We start from the raw sequence: 21,626 nt of genomic DNA, 5'->3' as shown, positions 1-21,626 counted from the left end.
TTCTTCTTCTCTTCCTCCTCCACCTTCATTCAGTACCTTCCTCTTCACCTTATTTCCCTTCCTCTTCATTATCCTAAACAAGTTTTCTTCTCCATTCTTTCGCAATGTTTCTTAATCTCCTCTCCCTCTTCATGATTCTCTCTCTCTCTCTCTCTCTCTCTCTCTCTCTCTCTCTCTCTCTCTCATTCGCTTATTCCTTATCGCATATTTCACATTTTCTCTCAGTATTATCAAGCTGGTTTTCCTTATTCCTTTCTCTCCTTCCCTCCCTCCCTTTTGCATTCCTCATTACCATATACATTGCTTTCGAAAACCCTATTTATACTTCCCTCCTTCTCTTCTCTTCTCTTTCTCCATTTTTTCCCCTCCTCCTCCTCCTCCTCCTCCTCTTTTTGCTGCAGAAGTTTATCCCACTCCCTTCTCGTTCTCTTCCTCCTCCTCCTCTTCTTCTTCTTTCCCTTCTGGTTATTTTTTTCTGCATGCATAAAGGAGATAGGGGAGAGACGATAAGAAACAAAGATGAGGAGACAGGGAAACGAAGAGAGGAGAAAAGAGGAGAGAAGCGAAAAGAGAAGTCAGTGAAGGAACGTGAAGAGAGAGAGAGAGAGAGAGAGAGAGAGAGAGAGAGAGAGAGAGAGAGAGAGAGAGAGAGAGAGAGAGAGAGAGATAGAGAGAGAGAGAGAGAGAGAGATATAGAGAGATAGATTGAGAGAGAGAGAGAGAGAGAGAGAGAGAGAGAGAGAGAGAGAGAGAGAGAGAGAGAGAGAGAAGAGGGAAAATGAGAGAAAATATATACGGAAAGGAACAAAACGAAAAGAGATAAAAAGAGAAAGAGAAGCAAAAAGAGAGAGAGAGAGAGAGAGAGATAATCAGGTAAGAGGGAGAGAAAAGAAATACACAACTAACCTGTTTAAACAAGAGAGAGAGAGAGAGAGAGAGAGAGAGAGAGAGAGAGAGAGAGAGAGAGAGAGAGAGAGAGAGAGAGAGAGAGAGAGAGAGAATTACGACTATTACTCTTACACTCTTCTTTGCCCTTCCTCCTCCTCCTCCTCCTCCTCCTCCTCCACCTCCTCCTCACCACTCCCTTGGCTTTCTCCTCCTCCTCCTCCTCGACGACCGTTCACACTCAGCCTTGATAGAAGTTCTCCCATGACTCTCCTGGGCCTTACCTCGCGTGCTCTTGATGGGGAGGAAACGGAGGAAAGAGGGGAGGAGAGAAGGAGAGAAGAGGGGAGGGGGAGGGGAAGGAGAAGAGGGGGAGGGGGAGGGGAAGGAGAAGGGGGTGAGGGGGAGGGGTGTTGAAGGTACTGAAGCTGAACTGAGGTGAAGCTTGACGGGGTTTTGTCGTCCTCCTCCTCCTCCTCCTCCTCGCCCTCTTCTTCCTCTTCCTCGTTCTCGTTGCAATTACATTTAGCTACCTGGAAAGAGAGAAAAAGAAAGAGCGTGAGGAAAATAATTAGTGTTTACCGCGTTTGGTGGTTGCTCTTAACTTTTATTTTTTGTGGTGTTTTTTATTTGGTGAGTGTAGTTTCTTTTCTTTTTTTTCTTTTTTTTTTGGGGGGGGGAATTTGTGTGTGTGCGTGTGGGTGGGTGTGTGTGTGTGTGTGTGTGTGTGTGTGTGTGAACATACACGGTAATAGAACAAGCAAACACTCCAATAAAAAAAAAATATCGAGTGTAAAATTTGGAAAAGAAACTTAGATTCCGCATTAAACTACACACACACACACACACACACACACACACACAGCTGCTCCGGGGACCCCAAAGAGAAATGAGGGGCAGACAGGTACAAGAAACCGTGATCTGGAGGAAAAGGTAGGAAATGGAGGGAAGAAAGAAGGAGATAGAAGAAGCAGAGAAAGAAGAATAAAAAAGATAGCTAGGAGTCTGATATGGAGGAAAGAAGAAGGGTGAGAGAAAAAATAAAGGGAAGGTGTATGAAGTATGAAGAAAAAAGAATAGAAGAAAAAAGGAAGGGAAATGACGTTGAAGAAGGAATAAGAATGAAAGAAAGCAAGATGAATGGAAAGAAGGAAGAAGGAAGGAAAACAAGGAAGCATAATGAGTTAAAAAGGAAGAAGAATTAAAGAAAGAAAAGCACACTGAATGGAAAGAAAGAAAAAAAAGGAAGACAAGGAAGAATGAAGATAGGTAGACAGAAAATGAAGTAAGGAAAGAGGAACAAATATGCAGAATGGAAGGAGAATGAAAGGAAGACAAATGAGATAAAAAGGAAGGGACAAAAGGAGAATAAATAATAGGAGGAGGCACATGCATAAACACAGACACGGGGAATCAAGCAGAACCAAGATAAAGGGAAAAGGGAGGGAGGGAAAGGAGGAAAAGACACGTAAGAGAGGGAGTCCAGGGAGGCAAGAAGGGAGAAGAGTAGGCGGGGAGTGATCAAGAGGAGGAACGAGCGGGAGAGAGAGATGTAAGAGGACAAGAGGACTCAAGCAGAGGAAGATCGTGCGTTGAATGCGTCTCAATGAAAGTGGAAGAGGAGGAGGAGGAGGGGGAGGAAGAGGAAAAAGGATTAGAAGGAGGCTCTCGCTGCTTAATCGATTAGGTATGCTTTCATGTTATGGCCAACTTAATATATTCAAGAATGTAAGTGAGAGAGAGAGAGAGAGAGAGAGAGAGAGAGAGAGAGAGAGAGAGAGAGAGAGAGAGAGAGAGAGAGAGAGAGAGAGAGAGAGAGAGAGAGAGAGAGAGAGAGAGAGAGAGAGAGAGAGAGAGAGAGAGAGAGAGAGAGAGAGAGAGAGAGAGAGAGAGAGAAGAATAGTAAACAGTAAACAGGATCAACACGTAGTCATATATGATTAGCTTACTAAAACACACACACACACACACACACACACACACACACACACACACACAAAGCAACAACGAGCACCACAACGCCATTCAGATAAGGACAAAATTTACTGCCCGATGAACTCTACTTTCTTACCCCTAAAAAGAGAAGGAAAATGACAAAAAAAGAGAAGAAAAAAGACCTTCCACTGAACCCTCGCATTCCTTCTCTCCCGCACTACACACACACACACACACACACACACACACACACACACACACACAAATACACACCTTATTGCTTGCCTAACCTTCTCTCTCTTTACCTTCCCTTTCTTTCTACACTCAGACAATCTCATCTTTCATAAGAACATAAGAACATAAGAACGCAGGAGTCTGCAAGAGGCCGGTAGGCCTGTACGAGGCAGCCTGACCCTAAGTCCCCGTATCTAACCCCCACCTAATATCGCTGTCCATGAATTTATCTTAGTCTATTTTGAATGTGACAATGTATTGCACTCACCACATGACTGCTAAGCCTATTCCACTCATCCACCACCCTGTTAGTAAACCAATTTTGCCTATGTCCCTGTTGAATCTGAATTTATCCAGTTTAAACCTTGTTACTTGTGTCCTACGGTTCTTTCTACTCACCAAAACCTTATGAATGTCTCCCCTTATTAAAGCCCTTCATCCATTTATAAACCTCGATCATGTCTCCACGCACCTTCTTGCCTTTCTAGAGAATGCAAGTTTAACTGTTTGAGTCTTTCCTCGTATGGTGCGTTTCAACCCCTGAATCATCTTAGTCATCCTCCTCTGCACCGATTCTAACATTTTGATATCCATTCTATAGTAGGGTGACCAGAACTGAACCGTATAGTCAAGATGAGGTCTAACTAATGCTAAATATAGTTTGAGAAGACTTGGGGCTTCTCTTGGTTTTTATGCTTGAAATAAAATCCAGTACCCTATTAGCTCGATTTCTAGCTTGAATGCATGTGTTGGACGGACGAGATCAGGCTCACTAAGACCCCTAAATCCCTCTCGCACCCAGACCCTATACTTATGAGAGTGTCATTGCAATAATAGTATGTGAGGGGTTGTTCTACCTACACTCAGAATACTGCACTTCCCATTGAACTCCATCTGCCATTTATCCGCCCAGTCATATAATCTGTTGAGTTCACCTGAGAATACTAGCGTCCTGATCCGACTCAATTACCTCTACCGATCTTGGTATCATCTGCAAATTTACTAACATCACTACTAATTCCTGTGTCTAAGTCATTGATATAAATAATAAACAAAAGTGGATAATCACTGAAACTTGGGGACCCCACTCGTAACACATCCCCAGTCAGATCTTTTACCATTGATTTGCACTCTTTGCTTCCTATTGCTAAGCCACGCCTTGACCCAGTTCAAAACTTTACCCTCTACTCCGTGAGCCTGTAATTTAAGCAACAGTCGTTGGTGAGGAACGTATAATTTCTCATAAAAAAATCGGTAACCTTATAAACGGTAGAACAGAAAAAGTGGAGGTGAGAAAAAAAGACACATGGATGCTTGAACGCTGCTGGTAATTGTAAATACGTGTAGTACTTATTCTTTAGACTCTTTATATTCGCTTAGCACTAGACATTTTCTTTTCCCTAAGCAGTGCGTCTGTCATAGTGTTGGTGGTGTTGGTGGTGGTGGTATTGTTGTTTCTGTTGTTGTTGGAAGAGGTGATGTTGTTGTTGTTGTTGTTGTTGTTGGTGGTGGTGGTGGTGGTGGTGATAATTATGGTGGTGACAGTGGTAGTGGTGATGGTGGTGGGGAGAGGGGAGGGGGGGTAACAGGGGAGCGTTAGCCATTTCCATCCACTGTCTGTAACCCGCCAAAAGGGAAGTATATAATTCGAGGCGTTACAGACGTGTGTGTTGGCGTGTCCTGCCCTGTTATCGCCCTTCCCGACGCTCTGATTAACGCTGTGTAGACCTCAGTACCTATGGGAGCGGCGGCAGGGGTGGGGGGTAGGCGGCGGCGGTGGGGGGAGAGGGGAGGAGTGTTATGAACGGCAGAAAGAGAGGTTATTACAAGCGGGGAAAAGTGTTACCAGCTCAGGGTGAAATGTTTGGGCGGGGACGATGTTTATCGCCTCCCCCCTCCCTCCTACCCCTTCACGCCCCCCACCCCACCCCACCCCACCCCCACCCCGGCATGCCGCCTCCCCGAAACACCATTTCACACCATCCCTTCCCCCCTTCTCGCCCCCCTCCCTACATAACTTTAACGCCCCCCCTCCCCCTCCCACACACACATCCCTCGCAGCGCCGATCACACAAACGCTAGATGATCGTCCTCGCGTGCGCCATTATCACCGTCTGTGTGTGTGTGTGTGTGTGTGTGTGTGTGTGTGTGTGTGTGTGAGATTTTTGCGGGGGGGGGTTTATGAGCGCCATATCGTGAAATTATGCGGCATTAGCACGAGTGGCAGGGATCAGGGCACACAAGTACACATAGGGACACTTAGGCTGGTGCAGGGCGATGATGGGGCGGCGGTGTATGAATAGAGAAGACCCATGTATGTAGTGATGACGGGGGAGGGGGTACGCAGGAGGGAGGAGGCGGGGATGGATGGGGTAAGGGGTGGTGAGGAAGCGTGGGGGAGGGGGAAGGGGTCGAGGGGGAGTGGGGGTTGCATGTATGAGGGATGACTGGTATATGAGGGATAAAGGTCGGCTGGTTATGTAGGGTCTTGATTTTAAGTGAATTCAGCCCCATCCCGTTTATAGTAAGAGGTGATAATGCAGAAACTCCTCTCCAACTACTACCATTACTACTACTACCACCACCACGACTACCACCACTACCACCAGACCCCTTCAAGCCACCCCAACCAGCTTCATCCCGGTACAATTACAACTCTTACGCGACACCAACACGTTCGTACGTTTCCAATTTCGAGGCTCAGCGGCCGGCTCGCAACACCCAACCTTTAGTCCGCTGCATCCTTGGCGACAGTAATAAATGGGCAGAGAACGGCGGCGGCGGGGAGGAGTGAGGCAAAGCGGGTAAACCAACAACAACACCCACACCGACGAGGCTGGGGTGGACACAGGCTATGCGCGGGGTCGGACGCTGGACATTGGACAGGCGGAGGGTCAGAGGGGAGAGTGTAGTACAAATGGAAGCGTGAGGGAGGTGGTATTATGGAGTTTTGGGATGATGAGGAAGGCAGGAAGGGGAGTTGTAAGGTAGGGTGAGATATATGTTAATGGACTAGATTAGAGTAAGGAGAGATGCATAGGGGTTCTTGAGGGTGTTTTGTGATGTCTGAGAGGAGAGGAAAAAAGAGAACAGGAAAGGAAAGGAGAGAAGAGAAGGGGTAAGAGTAGAGATGAGGAAGGAAGGGGAGTTTTAAGGCAGGGTGAGAAATACGTTAATGGATTAGAGTAAGGAGATATGCATAGGGGTTCTTGAGGGTGTTTTGTGATGTCTGAGAGTAGAGGAAAAAGGGAATAGGAGAGGAAAGGAGAGAAGAGAAGGGGGAAGAGTAGAAATGAGTAGACGAATCATGACTAAAGGAGAACACAGGAGGAGAGAGAGGAGGAGAAAAAAGATGAGAGAATTGAAGATAAGAGAAAAAGAGCATAGGAAAGGAAAAAAGGGGACAGGAGAGGAAAGGAGAAAAGAGAAGGGGGAAGAGTAGAGATGAGTAGACGAAACAAGAGGAGAGGAGAAAAAAGATGAGAGAGTTGGAGATAAGAGAAAAAGAGCATAGGGGACGAGACAATGATAGAGAAGAGGAAACAAGATGAAGAAAATGAGGGAATAGGAAAGAGAAGAACAAGAGAGAAGGAAAAAGGAGACAAAATGAGAACGAACCAAAACATACCAAAACAGAGACGAGGAGAGAAGATGAGCGTCAGGTTCACAAGGACGGAAAGAGATTGGTGATGAGGCGTAAAAATTCAATACGGACGGAGAGCGAGAGAACGAAAGAGACGTGAGCGAGTGAGAGAGTGTACCCCAGGCAATACATCTTGTGATCGCGGCGGCGGCGGGAACATCACGGCCCCAGCTCCGGCTAAGGCGAGGCGCGGTAATGAAGACGAAGGGAGCGAAGACAGAGGCGGCAGAGGCATCAAAAACCATCAGCAGCCCGCAAAAGGAAGATTGATGGCGGGGGAAAGTATCTCGGACCTGGCTAAGTGATGACGCAGGAGGGAGAGAGGAATAACGCACGTGCAAAATAAGTAAGGAAAGAAAAACAAGGATGATGAATGGATTGACTTTGCATATACTAACCAACCCAATGAAGGAAAAGGATATTATTAAGAGTTTGCAATTATAGAAAGAGGAAAAGACCTACAAGAAAAAGGGAAAAATGAAGCGTGCACGTGGAAAAGCAATATAAGTTTAAGGAAAAAAAAACAAGGATGATGAATGGATTGACTTTGCATATACTAACCAACCCAATGAAGAAGCAAAAGGATATTATTAAGAGTTTGCAATTATAGAAAGAGGGAAAGACCAACAGAAAAAAGGGAAAAATGAAGCGTGCACGTGGAAAAGCAATATATGTTTAAGGAAAAAAAAACAAGGATGATGAATGGATTGACTTTGCATATACTAACCAGCCCATTGAAGAAGCAAAAAGATATTATTAAGAGTTTGCAATTATAGAAAGAGGGAAAGACCAACAGAAAAAAAGAGAAAAATGACGCACGGGGAAATGCAAAATAAGTATAAAGAAAAAAAAAAGATGATTAATGAACTGACTTTGCACATGTATACTAACAAACCCAATGAAGCAAAAATGGGAAATCGTTAAGTTAGTAATCATACATGGAAAAAAAAAAGGAATAGAAAGAGGGAAAAAACTATAATGAATGATAATGAAAATACTGAATTAGAAGAGAATACAAGAAAACGAAGACAAACAAAGACAAAAGAAGAGAGGAAAGATGAAGGGCAAGATGAGAACAAAACAATGAACAACACGAAGAGGAGGAGGAGGAGGAGGAGGAGGAGGAGGAGGAGGAGGAAGAGGAGTTGCTGCAGCTTGAACGTGTAGGACAGGCAGCTTGAAACCACACACACACACACACACACACACACACACACACACACACACACACACACACACACACACACACACACACCTTCTGCACTCACCAACAATTAGTTCCTCTGCGATAAAATTTTGCGGCAGTGAATAATTATGTAAACACTCCACCTCTTCCACCTCAACCACATCCTTAGATCCACCTCATCCACGAAAACCACCACAACCACATCCACTTTTCCTACCTCAACTACAACATTCCACCTCGTCATCCATATCGTTACATCACATCCTTATATCCACCTCATCCACATCATTAGGCCTACACCACAACTACATCCCTACACCACATCCACCTCCTCCACCTCATCATCCACATTCCTACACCACATCCTTATATATATTTCTTTATAGCAATGGAAGAAGTAAAAACAAAGAAAGAAAAAAAACAGAGCAAAGAAACAAGCAAAAACAAAGACGACGACAAGAAGAAGAAGAAGAAGAAGAAGAAGAAGAAGAAGAAGAAAATCAACCAACCCAACCCAAGAACGAGGAACCAAATAAACTCCCTCGCAGACGCCGCTCCTTCCTATATCACCATTATGAGCCATTCCGAGAGAGAGAGAGAGAGAGAGAGAGAGAGAGAGAGAGAGAGAGAGAGAGAGAGAGAGAGAGAGAGAGTAATGAAAGGAAAATACAAGACAGGAGAAAGTAAGCTTATGTGTGTATATGATAGAGGTAGATAGATAGATAGATAGTTAGATAGATAGAAAGATAGAGTATAAAATCCCAGACAAGAAAAAGAACACAATAAAAAACAGCCAATAAAAGCTAAACAAAAAATAACAAAATACATATAAAATCAGCTACACCAAAATAAGATAGAGTGAGAAAGAGGCTGAAAATAAATACAAGAAGAGGAAAGAGGAGAAGACAGACGTGGTGGCCTTTACGAGGGAGGGAGGGAGAGAGAGGGAGAGGGAGAGGAGAGGGAGAGAGAGGGGGTTAGGGGGCGCCACACACAATAATCTATGCCAGGACAGCCCAAAAGCACACCGTTTAGGATGACAAATGTTGAGGATCAAGTCTTACGAGGGGTGGGCGCCAGGGAGTGTGTGTGTGTGTGTGTGTGTGTGTGTGTGTGTGTGTGTGTGTGTGTGTTAGTTTGTTCATATCATCTCCGTTTTCTCTATATGCGTGTTTGTTTGTGTGTGTTTGTGTGTTGGTTGCAAGGAATAGGAAATTGGGAGCGACAAGCAAATTCTGGCTCATAGTTGGACGGAGGGGAATGAATGGAGGAAAATTGTGCGTCCTAATTGGTTCAGTAAAGGTACATGCAAGTGTGTGTGTGTGTGTGTGTGTGTGTGTGTGTGTGTGTGTGTGTGTGTGTGCACCGACGCGAGGAAAACATTACTATATACGTCCACATCACTCACACACACACACACACACACACGCACACATACACACACAGAGGTTGGTGAGGACGAGTAGAGCTGACGAGGAGGAAGAAAACAGAAACTAGAAAGAGGAGAAGGAACTTTCATGAGAGGCAAAGGGAAGAGAAGGAAAAAAAAAAAAAAAGAGAATGGAGGTTGAAGAAGGAGAGCATGAAGAGAACTAAATAGGATGAGAGGCAAGGGAAGATAAGTGAAGGAAAGGGATGAAAAGACAAAGAGGAGGAGGAAGAAGAATAGGAGGAAAGGAGAAGCAAGAGGAAGAGGAGGAACACAAGAGAAAGGAGAATGAAGATAACAGGATGAGGAAAGGGGAAGAGAAAACAGGTAAAGGGAATTGACAGAAAGACAGGGAGGAGGAGAAGGAGAAGGAAGAGGAAGAAGAGAAACAAGAGGAGCAGGAAAACAAGAGAATGGAGAATGAGGATGAGAAACAAGGAAAAAATAAGTAAAAGGAAGGGAGAAGGAGGAGGAGGAGGAGGGAGAAGAGGAGGAAGAGGAACAATGGAGAATGAGGAGAGACAAGGGAAAAATAAGTAAAAGGAAGGGAGAAGAAGGGAAAAGAGGAGGAAGAGGAACAATGGAGAATGAGGAGAGACAAAGGAAAAATAAATGAAGCGAAGGGACGGAAAGACAGGGAGGCGGAGGAGGAGGGAAAAGAGGAGGAAGAGGAACAAGAGCAGAAGCAGCAGGAGGATGAGGGCTTACCATTATGCAATTCAGACACAACTTCGCCTCCCCTCTTTCCCCTCTTTTCCCCGGCACGCCAGCAAAACAAGGCCTGGTTCGCATTATCTCGCTAAAGCGCCGCCAATGAACGTCCGCTTGGCGTTCACCACTCGTTCTATTTCTACCTTCCACCGCGAGCTCTTTCCTGGCCGAGGTGGGGATGGAGGGAGAGAGAAGAGGCGGTGGGCGTGGTTAGGAAGGGTGAGGGAAGGCGAGAGAGGCGGTGGGTGTCGTGGGGAAGGGAAGGTGGAACAAGGAAAGATAAGGGAAGGGTGGATAAGGAAGAGAGGGTTGTGAAGATGATGGTGGTAGGGAGTGAGTGGATCGGTGGAGGAAGTGGAAGGTTTGAGTAAGGGAAAGGAGGGAGAGAGTGGATGATGATGATGAGGGGAATGTGTAGATGGTGTTAGTGAAGAGGAGAATAAAGAAGATAGGGAAAGGATGAGAAAGGGAAAGGCTGGGATGGGGATGTGTGGTTAAGGAAGGGAGGGGAGAAGAAAAGGAGAGGAGAAAAGGGTGAAGATGGAATAGGAATGGCTAAAAAAAGGGGGGGATAAAGGGGAGGAAAAGGTAGCAGGTTCAATATTGCTAAAGTAAGGAAGGGAGAGGAGAAAAAAAGAAAAAAAACTATGAAGATGAAGGGAAGGAAAAAGTTGAACGACGGAAAACAAAATAAAAAAAGAAAAGATAAACTGTGTAACGAGGTGAAGAGAAGGAAGAATGGAGGAAAGAAGGAAGAGGAGGAGGAGGAGGAGGAGGAAACTGGTAAGTGCAAGCGGTGAGGAAAAGGGAGGAGAAAAAAAAAAAACTTGAGGAAGGAGATGAAGGAGGGAAGGGAGAACCAGGAAGGGAGAGAGAGCCAAGTTAGAGCGGCGAGGAAAGAAGGAAGGAAGGAAGGAAGGAAGGAAAGGGGGAAGAAAAGAAGAAAAAAAAACATTGGGAGGAGGACGGAGATGGAGATGCAAGGGAAGAAAACTTACAAGGGAGTCCCACGAAAATGTGACAGAAAAGACTGGGGAGAAAAAGTAAACGGAGGTGTGAGAAGGGAGAGGAAGTGGAGGGAGGAAGGGGGAGGCAGAAGAACGAGGAAGAGGAGGAGGAGGAGGAGGAGAAGAAAAAGAACTTGGTGAGAGAGAAAAAATAGTTAGGTGACAGAGGAGGGAAGAGAGGGAGGAGGAGGAAAAGACGAGGGAGAGGAAGAAGGGAAGAATGAGAACAAGGAGGAGAAGAAAAAGAACTTGGAGAGAGAGAGAGAGAGAGAGAGAGAGAGAGAGAGAGAGAGAGAGAGAGAGAGAGAGAGAGAGAGAGAGAGAGAGAGAGAGAGAGAGAGAGAGAGAGAGAGAGAGAGAGAGAGAGAGAGAGAGAGAGAGAGAGAGAGAGAGAGAGAGAGAGAGAGAGAGAGAGAGAGAGAGAGAGAGAGAGAGAGAGAGAGAAAAAAAGTTAGGTGACAAAGGATGGAAGAGAAAGAGAGAGAAGAGGAAGAAACGAAGTAGAGCAAGAAAGAAAGAAAGAAAGAAGTGGGGAGAGAGGCAAGGGAGGCAAAACTCGGAGCAACACGATAGAAGAGGGAGAAGGAAAGAAAAATAAACGCGGTAGGCGACAAGGGATGAAAGTAAAGTAGGAAGTTGAAACGAAGGAGTGTAAACGAAGGGAGAAAGAAGAAAAAAAGATTGCAAGAGAGAAAGAATAGATGGGATAAATGGATAAAGGGAACGGGCAAAGAGGAAGAATATAAAAACAGTAAATTTATACCATATTAAGAAAGAAAGTAAAGTAGGAAGTCGAAACGAAGGAGTCTAAACGAAGGGAGAAAGAAGAAAAAAAGATTGCAAGAGAGAGAGGATAAATTAAGAGATGGGATAAAGGGATAAAGGGAACGGGCAAAGAGGAAGAATATAAAAACAGTAAATTTATACCATATTAAGAAAGAAAGTAAAGTAGGAAGTTGAAACGAAGGAGTGTAAACGAAGGGAGAAAGAAGAAAAAGATTGCAAGAGAGAGAGGATAAATTAAGAGATGGGATAAAGGGATAGAGGAAGAATATAAAAACAGTAAATTTATACCATATTAAGAAAGAAAGAAGAGAGAAAGTGTGTTAGGAAAAGACTTTAGTGGGATAAGGAAAGAGAAGAAGGAGAGAGAAAATCTGATAAAAAAAAGGTCAGTAAGGAGAACGTTGAAAAGAGGAAGAGGAAACGTGCCAAAAAAAAGCGTATTAAAAAAAATGAATAAAAACAGGAATATGGAGAGATGATAAAACAGGAGGAGGAAGGAGGAAAGAGAGGAGGAAAGGACAAACCAGAGAGAGAAAGAGAGATAGAACGAACGGTAGAGATAAGAGAGAAAAGCGAGTACATAAAAGAGAAAAAAAGGTAAGATGAAGAGAGGAGAAGTAGGAGGGAAACAAAATAAAAGTGGAGAAGGGACACTCAAAAGGAGGAGGAGGAGGAGGAGGAGGAGGAGGAGGGAAAGGCGGCGACATTCGAGAAGGAAGAGGAAGAAGTGGAGGAGGTGGAGGGAGGGAAAAAAGGACATTCGAGTAGGAGAGAAAGGAGAACGAAAGAGGAGGAGGTGGAGGAGGAGGAGGAGGAGGAGGAGGAGGAAAAAAGAACAGGAGGTTAGAGGAGGAGGCGGGGCAAACATGTCATTGGTGTGTGTGTGTGTGTGTGTGTGTGTGTGTGTGTGTGTGTGTGTGTGTGTGTGTGTGTGTGTGTGTGTGTGTGTGTGTCTATGTGTGTGTGTGTGTGTGTGTGTGTACCGTCACCCCCACACAAAACAAAAAAACAAAAACAAAAAAAACGATATAGGAAAAGAGAGAATCAGAAAACAATCGGTCACTACATAAAACCACAACAACAACGACAACAACAACAACAACCAAATCAATACAAAAAGCAAACAATACACAGATAGAGAAATACACACACACACACACACACACACACACACACACACACACACACACACACACAGAAAACCGTAATACTGTTATGACCCAAAGCAAACGCAGCTGATAATACTACTTCCTCTACGTTACGTTAATACCACTTCGCTGCGTTACGTTATAGGCAGCCAATAACGGGAACGGCATAACAGGAGGCCAGACAGGAGCAACACCGCGCCATCAACACTCTCCACCGCGACCATTACCGCAGCGGCCATCACCTCGAGCTGCGGCCGTCTCCTTTACCACCACGACCGCTGTGAATGGGGTACAAATGGGCTTATTGCGGAGGCGTTAAGCGACACATATACGCCATTGGGACACGTGGGAATAGCCATGCGAGGTCAAATGGAGGAGAGAAAGATGTGTTAGATAGCGATAAGTCTACTCACAACGTACCCTTCACCTTCCCAACCTCTCAACCCTCTCTGATAGGCGTTTTAGGATACACATAGGCCCACACATTCGGGTAAAGTCATGTGATCAACTGGAGGAAAGGAAGACAGGCAAAGATGGTGATTTGGCTACTTTTAAATATATCTGTACCCCTCTCTCAACCCTCTCTTTTAGACATTTAGGGAATCATACGCCTCTGGGACACGCGGGAATAGCCATGTATATTGGAGAGGAGGAAGACATGTGAGATGGTGCTATACCTACTCAAAACATCCCTCCCATTTTCTCAATCTTGCATCTCTTTCTGTTAGGAGCTTTAAGATACACATAAGCCTTTGGGACACGCGGGAATAGCTATGCAGTCAGTTGAGGAAGAGGAAGATAGCCAGAGATGGTGATATATATATATATACTTAAAACATCTCTGTACCTTCTAAACCTCTCTCTCATCTCCCTAAGGCGTTAAAGGACAATTATACGCCTTTGGGACACACGATAATAGCCAGGCAGTCAATTGAAGGAGAGGAAGACATGCTATATGGGATTTGCGTTAATATTATCCGGCTGTTGACTAAAAGAAGGGTTATAAGGGAGCTCATCGCATTCCCCACAGATCCCTTCCAGCCCCATCCCCACCCCGTCTCCCCATCAACCCTCACAGAGACAAAATGTTCGACTCTACTTCCCTAAAATTAACCTCTAACACAGGTTCCAATTCACTCTTTTACGCATTAGTTAGTCAGAATTAGTTAGTCAGAAATATGCTTTTTTTTAGAGAGAGAGTGTTTAAAATCACGCTGAAAATGACCCGAGATATTATTTGCACGTAACATCAAAAGGCAGCTAAAAAAAAATGTTCACGCTCTTATATCTACTTGTTTGATGTGGAATTACTTGCTTAAAAAATAAATACATAAAATTCCCACGAGAAAAAAAAGATAGTAATATGTTAAATGTCTACACTCATATTTTAACTGGCACCGAAAAAATAAAAAATAAAGCATTCCATCCTACTTAAAAAAACTAAAACAAAAAATATAAAATAGCACTTTCTTTCCAGTATCGTTAATGTAATGAAATCTCGTCTCATTTCGGCCATCTAATTTTCAAAAGCCAAGTAATAATCCGCAACCACTCTCATGGCCGCGGCTCAAAGTGACTTAATTACACGCGGGTGCTTATGTGCGGCAGCCGGGCGAGGGACAAAAGAAGCGAAACATTCAGGCGGCCAAAGCCTCTCAGCGCGGCTCAGTGGGCAGCCCCGACACGCAGCATCCGTTCACCCACCCGCCACCGTCACTCCCCCTGCCGCCAATCAATTCCCGAACCCCCCCGGAAGAGCTCGTGACACAGGCAATGCTGATGACGCGGAAAGAAATGGATTACGTGTACTATCGCTATTACCACCAAAGAGAGAGAGAGAGAGAGAGAGAGAGAGAGAGAGAGAGAGAGAGAGAGAGAGAGAGGAGGGGGAGGGATAATGACAAACCGAGGTAGACAAGACAACAATAACAGACCAACACAAAACTTAGCACGTAAACACACACACAAACACACAGCGAAAAAGATAAAAAAGACGAATAAGAAAAACAAGAAAAATAATAATTAAAAAAAAAAAAAATTCTACATTAACACTCAAGACAACAACAACAACAACAACAAAAGCAAAACAGTAACACGACACCACACTATATACTTAACCACAAAAAAAGGAAAAAAAAGCCAAAAAACACTACGGTACCAAAGGAGAGCCGCCCCCGCCTACTGATGCCCGCCATTACTCTTGGCTTCCCCCCTGAGCCGCCCTCCGCCCCCCCTCAGCCCCCCCCCCCTCCCCTCGATAAAGCACCTTAAACACAGTGATTACCTCAAATTGCTCCCCGACGTAACACTAAATAAATGCAGCCGCCCACGATAATTTTCAAGGAGGAACACAAAGAACCACACAGGAAGAACAAACAACAGCAGGCCTGCTGGTCCTTACGAGGCTGTTTGTGACAAGCTACACTAACTATCTAATCAAAGGTGAAAGATGAAGGACAGCAAAGGCGAAGGCTCCTCCCCCCATCCCTCCAGCCAAAACTGGCAGGAAAGGAAAAAGAACCATGCAGCATGGGAAAACTGCATGGAATTTATGTAGGAAAGAGGAAAGAACTACCATTACTGCTACCACTAACCGGGCGATAAAAGCGGACAAGGACACCAGTATTCGAAAGAACTTAACGTTATTACGACAATGAGTAATATCTTATTTGCTGGTTGGATTCAAAATACTTGTCTAATCTATTCTTGAAGGCCGTAACTGTTGGACTATCAACGACATCACAGGGTAGAGAGTTCCAAACATTAACAACTCGATTGAAGATGAAGTGTTTAGCTTCGTACGACGAGAATCTTTTACCACTTATCTTCAAATTGTGATTTCTTCTTGTTCTATTTGATCGATCAATTGTAAAGTAATCTTCCGCATTAATATCACTGAATCCTTTAAACATTTTAAACACTTCTATTAGATACCCTCGCATTCTTCGTTTTGATAGGCTGAATAAATTTACTTCTTTAAGCATTTGTTCATATGATAAATTTCTCAACCTAGGAATCATCTTTGTTACTCTTCGTTGAGCCCGTTCCAACTTTTCTATGTCTTTTCTGTAATAGGGAGACCAAAACTGTACACAGTACTCTAGATGGGGTCGAACCAACGAATTATACAATTTTAATATTACTTTTTCCGATTTAATATTAAAGACTATTCCGATGAAGCCAAGGAGGAGGAGGAGGAGGAGGAGGAGGAGGATAAAAGTACAAAATAAATCAAAATAGAGAAAAATTAAGACGTATAATTTGCGTGCGTGTGTGTGTGTGTGTGTGTGTGTGTGTGTGTGTGTGTGTGTGTGTGTTTTCTCTTTCCGTGACCAAATCAATTTCATCACAATCTCAGTAATTATATAAGTTTGCCATCTCCTGCCACGTCCCATAACATTAACATCTAACGTTTATTAAAATCTTCTTCAGTACTCCCTAGGAATCTACACACTTTCGTTCCAACATACACAAACAAACACATCTACACACACACATACATACGTACATGCACACGCACATTCATACACACGGGGCTTTTTTTTGTTGATTTCTAGATTTTTTTGTTTCCTATTTTCTTTTTACCCTTGAGTTGTTTCCTCTGGTGTAAATAAAAACACATACTTACATACATACATACATACACACATACAAGACATTTTTGTTTGCCTGTTTTGAAGTGTTTTATTTCTTTTCCTTTTTTGTGTGTGTTTTTTCCTTTAGCGGTTTCCTCTGGTCCAAAAAAAAAAAAAAATACATACAGACATAGACGTCCATAAATACATATATACACACTCCCACATATACTGCACACACACACACACACACACGCACACACACACACACAAACACACACACACATTCTTAAGCATAATATTTTCGTAAGGCATCCACTCTCATGGCGCATATATTTCCTTTTATCACCAATGCTTCCTTCTTTATTCCTCTCTATCCTTCACCCTCCTTCCTTCCTTCTTCCTTCCTTCCTCTCTTTCTCTCTTCTTCATCATTCCTCTTGTTGGTATTCCTCCCATCCAACTATTTTCCTTCTTTCCATTTCTTCCTCCTACTTTCCTTCTTTCTCTTCTTGATTCACCTTCCTTTCTCTTTCCTCTCCATCTACTATATCTTCATCTTCTCGTATCTTCTTATCTCTCCTTCACATCCTCCTCCTCCTCCTCCTACTAACACCACTCCTCCCTACCTCCTTATCCTCATACCTCCTTACCCCTTCTCCTCCTCTTCCTCCTAAACTGTCACCACCTTCACCGCCACCTAATCCTCCTCATACATTCATAACTCTCCTCCTCCTCCTCCTCCTCCTCCTCCTCCTTATCCTCTCTCCATATCAACACGGAAGCCAGAAGTAGCTAAACCGCTTATGGGAATCCAATATTAATCACACAAAATATTACCCTCGGACGCCAGTGTGACCCAAGATTAATGTGACCCGCCCGTTGCGTCCCCTTCTCCCTCCCTCCTCTCCCTCTCTCTGGTGGCACCGGCAGGAGGGAGGGGGGGGGGGGGACGCCAGGGACACTAAGAGCTTTATCCTTCTCTCGAATACCTGCTTACCGGCTCATTTTTCTTCCTGGGACTCGATCTTGGGGTCTGGTTCTTTTGGTCTCTCTCTCTCTCTCTCTCTCTCTTGTTTCAACACCTGTTTTCTCTTCTCTTCTTCCAACTGTTCCCCTTCTTCATTCCCCTTCCTTTCCTAACTCCCACCCTTCTCCTCTCTTCTCTTCTCTCTCGTTTACATTTACTTTGTTATCTTTGTTTTTTCGTTTCCTCTTCATTTCTCTTCATTTCTTTCTCCTCTAAATTACCTCTTTCGTTCCTTTTCATCTCTTTCTCTTCTAACTTCCCGTCCCTTCTCTTCTCCCTCACCCTCTCCCTCTCTCTCGCACACACCTGGGCCGGGACGGTGTTGCTCGACAGGTTAAGAGAGTGACAGGTATTGCGCGCACCTGGATATGTCTGTCCGGCCTCCAATTTATAGTTCAACTTTCGCAAGACTTTTTTCCCGGGGTTTTTCGCTCGTTCCGTCTTCTTCTTTTAATTCGTTTTTATGAAGGTTGGGTTCGGCTGGATTTATTGCACCTGTATTTATTGTTGCTGGTTGTTTTTCTGTTTGTCTGTCTCTGTTTTTTCTTTATTTATTTTCTTTCCTTCATTCTTTCGTTTATTCTTTATTTCTTTACTTTTTAATTTCTTTCTCATCTGTTGGTTTTCTTGTTTAAGGAGTTTCGTGTTGTTATTATTCCTAATGTTGTTGTTGTTGTTGTTGTTGTTGTTGTTGTTGTTGTTATCATTATTATCAAAGTATCTTAACACTAGCTTATGATAATTCGCCATTTCTCTCACTTCTTCTTCTTCTTCTTCTTCTTCTTCTTCTTCTTCTTCTTCTTCTTCTTCTTCTTCTTCTTCTTCTTCTTCTTCTTCGAGAGAGAGAGAGAGAGAGAGAGAGACACACACACACACACACACACACACACACACACACACACACACACACACACACACACACACACACACACACACACACACACACACACACAAAGCATTCCCCTCCTCCACTTCTTTCTTCCCTTTAATCCACTTGTTCCCTTTATCCTCCTCCTCCTCATCCTCCTCCTGCCAAGCCTCTGTTCAAAATTTTATACTCTTCATAATTATTTTTACGTCTCTCTCCTATCTCCTTCCCTTAATCCCTCCCCCATTCACTCCCTCTCCCTCCCTCTCACTCTCCCTCTCCCTCTCTCTCTCTCTCTCTCTCTCTCTCTCAGGTGCCGAAAAGAAGTTATACCATTTTCTTGGCCCGACTTCAGAATCTCCAAAACTGAAGAAAAAATAATGAGCGTGTGAATGAGGTAAAAAAACAGAAGGAAGGAACGGAAGGGAAAAGTGGGGAGGATAAGATGATAAAAAAGGGAGAGAGGAAGAAAGAAAGGAGCAGGAATAGAGAGTAAAGTGCGGAGAGTAAGATGAGAAAAAGGGAAAGTAAGAAGGAAGGAACGGAAAGGAGGATGATAAAAGAAGGGAGAGAGAGAAATGAACAGGAGCGGGAGGAAAAGGTGTACAGCATGGGATTAGTAAATTAAAAGGGAGAGAAAGGATAAGAGGCGAGGATAAGAGAAAGAAAAAGGGAGAGAAAAAGAAATGAACGAGAATGGAAAGAAAAAGTAGCATTCAACGAACCAGCGGGAGGGAAAAAAAAAGTCAATAAAAAAAAAATGCCATGACAGAAATGAGAGAAAAATCGCAAAATCAAACATTCAGTAGAAGAAACAAAAGGCAAAAACAAGGGAAAAAAAGGAACGATGAAAAAAATAAGTATGATGACAGAAAAAATTCGCAAACTCAAACATTTAGAAGAAAAATAAGAGAAATCGAAAAAAAAAATGCTGATGGTTTACGATAAAAAAAGGCATGACGACAGAAATGCGAGAAAAATCACAAACCCAAACATTTAGTAGAGAAAGGAAAGCAAAAAAAGGAAAAAAAAAAGGCTAAGGTTTACATTCACCAACAGAGAAAAAAGACAAAATTTAAAAAGAAATAAAAATTGCCTGAAGCTGATGGCATTTCCAAAGAGAAGCAGAAGAAAAAAAAAAAAAAAGGATGTTTAACGCAACTTTCCTAATCTTTTTTTTCTTTTTAACTTTTCTTTTGGCGTGGTTAGTTAGAACATGTCGACACAGAAATGAGCGGCCACCAGTTCGATTGCAGCTTCAATGCAACTTTTCCAATCTGTTTTTCTCTTTCTTTTCTTCTCTTGGTGTGGTTAGTTGGAAAACATCTTGACACAAAAATGAGCGGCCATCAGTTCGAGACCAGCTTATATATGGACAGGTGAACAGGTGTGCGGTGAGCTTCAGTCCATTTTTAATATCAATAATAAATAAGCCTTTTAAACTTTCCCTTTCACAGTGGGATTGTGGTTATTTGAGGGGGACTGAGTTCTCTCTTTTAAATTTTCTACCTTAAAAGTAACTCGGTTCATCATGATCATCTCTCTCTCTCTCTCTCTCCCTCTCTCTCTTTCTATTTCCACCAGCAGCCAGGACGTCCAGACCGGGTCAATTATTCACCGCCTACATTGACAGCAGGCCTCGCCGTCCCATCGCCCCTTCGACGCCTAATAAAACATGCAAAATCAAAACTTAGGAGTCCCAAAATGTTCGGGGCGCGCGGAGCCGAGGCAACGCCCATCACACATGCAAATAAAAACACATTTCAGGAGCACCTTCGGGAAAATACGTACGGCGGCGGCTTTGTGCGCGTTTTATATCGAAAAGTTTATATTCCTGCCTTGCCTTGCCTGAGACTCCCTCACTCTCCTCCTTCTTCGTTTTCTTCTGCTTCATCTTCTTCTTCCTCCCCTTCTCCATCTTCTTCGCACCTTTACCCTTCCTTCACCACCACCACTCTTCTTCTTGTTCTTCTTCCTTCTGTCCCTCCTTCTCCTCAACCTCCTTCTTCCCTCCTTATCTAGCGGCCCCTTCCTCCTCCTCTTCTCCTTTTCCTCCTAATACCTTTCCTCCTCCTCCTCCTCGTCCTCCTTCTTCCCCTTCCCTTCCTCTTCCTTCCCACCTAATCTAGCGGGGCACCCTTCCTCCTCCTCCTCCTCCTCCTCCTCCTTTTTCCCCTTCCCTTCCTCTTCCTTCCCACCTATTCTAGCGGGGCACCCTTTCTCCTCCTCCTCCTCGTCCTCCTCCTCCTCCTCCTCCTCCTCCTCCCACACACCTTCCATCGTTTCTTGCCTCAGTGGTATCAGCTGGAAAAATCTAATCTGCATTTGGGAAGAATAAAAGCGTTACATGTTTACACAGTGCGCCGCTCCTGAAGCCGCACGCATCCTTAGATAATTAATAGTTACCTTTTCCGATATTCATCTACTTTTTGTTATGGTCTGTTTGCGAGATGCGCCATTACGAGTATGAAACATCTTGAATAAACGCATCGAAAAAATAATAATACACAAAACAGAGGGAGGTGCGGAGAAATGTTTTTTTTTTTTTTTTGTGGCTGTATTAGAGAAAGAATACTAATAAAAAAACAGAGGGAGGTGAGATGTTTTTTTTTTGTGTGTGTGTGGGGGGGGGTGCATTAGATAGTTTTAAGGTGTGTGTGTGTGTGTTATATAACCGAAGAACATCACAGTATTAAAAAAATCTTCACCTAGGAAACTGAAAAAAAAAGAGGAGGAAAAACAAAGAAAGAAAGAGATAGATAGAAAGAAATCAATAGGAACGAGAAGGAGAGTGGCGATAGGAAGATTAGTAAAAGAGAAAGAGAGAAAGAAATTAAAACAAACGGAGGGAAAAAAGTGGCGAAAATAAGATTAAGAAAAAGGGAGAAAGAAAAAAAAAAAGAGAAAATGTTGTAAGTTAAAGATGAAATATGTGAAGTCGGGGAGAATATATAGCTCAGGTGCACCCAGCCAACCAAGGAAACAAGTAAAAGAAGTAAAAAAGAAAAAAAGAAAGAAAAAAGGAAGAAAAAAATGGTGTTAGCTACTTTTTCGGGGCAAAGTTTGGGAGTCTAAGTTTCTCACCTGTAAAACACACCTGCGCACAGAAGAGGGGGGTGGGGGGAAGATAAGGGGTCATATTCTTAAAAATTTCGGCGCCCAAGTACATACACATATTTGACTAGGCTT

Source organism: Eriocheir sinensis, chromosome 10 (assembly GCF_024679095.1).
Source record: "Eriocheir sinensis breed Jianghai 21 chromosome 10, ASM2467909v1, whole genome shotgun sequence".
NCBI classification, from domain to species: Eukaryota; Metazoa; Arthropoda; class Malacostraca; order Decapoda; family Varunidae; genus Eriocheir; species Eriocheir sinensis.
The sequence above is the reverse complement of the archived record's forward strand: the minus strand, read 5'-3'. Positions refer to the sequence as shown.